This window comes from Bison bison, unplaced genomic scaffold, assembly GCF_000754665.1.
Source record: "Bison bison bison isolate TAMUID 2011002044 unplaced genomic scaffold, Bison_UMD1.0 scf7180017864302, whole genome shotgun sequence".
NCBI lineage: Eukaryota > Metazoa > Chordata > Mammalia > Artiodactyla > Bovidae > Bison > Bison bison.
Window position 1 is genome coordinate 7,903,959 of NW_011494874.1, and position 829 is coordinate 7,904,787.

An 829-nucleotide genomic window follows, 5' to 3' on the forward strand; every position below is an offset into this window, starting at 1 on the left:
GAGTAGCTCAACTGGAATTCCATCACCTCCACTAGCTTTGTTTGTAGTGATGCTTTCTAAGGCCCACTTGACTTCACATTCCAGGATGTCTGGCTCTAGGTGAGTGATCACACCGTCATGATTATCTGGGTCGTGAAGATCTTTTTTGTACAGTTCTTCTGTGTATTCTTGCCATCTCTTCTTAATATCTTCTACTTCTGTTAGGTCCATACCATTTCTGTCCTTTATCGAGCTCATCTTTGCATGAAATGTTCCTTTGGTATCTCTGATTTTCTTGAAGAGATCCCTAGTCTTTCCCATTCTGTTGTTTTCCTCTATTTCTTTGCACTGATCGCTGAAGAAGGCTCTTATCTCTTCTTGCTATTCTTTGGAACTCTGCATTCAGATGTTTATATCTTTCCTTTTCTCCTTTGCTTTTCGCTTCTCTTCTTTTCACAGCTATTTGTAAGGCCTCCCCAGACAGCCATTTTGCTTTTTTGCATTTCTTTTCTATGGGAATGGTCTTGATCCCTGTCTCCTGTACAATGTCATGAACCTCATTCCATAGTTCATCAGGCACTCTATCTATCAGATCTAGGCCCTTAAATCTATTTCTCACTTCCACTGTCTAAGCATAAGGGATTTGATTTAGGTCATACCTGAATGGTCTAGTGGTTTTCCCTACTTTCTTCAATTTAAGTCTGAATTTGGCAATAAGGAGTTCATGGTCTGAGCCACAGTCAGCTCCTGGTCTTGTTTTTGCTGACTGTATAGATTTTCTCCATCTTTGGCTGCAAAGAATATAATCAATCTGATTTCGGTGTTGACCATCTGGTGATGTCCATGTATA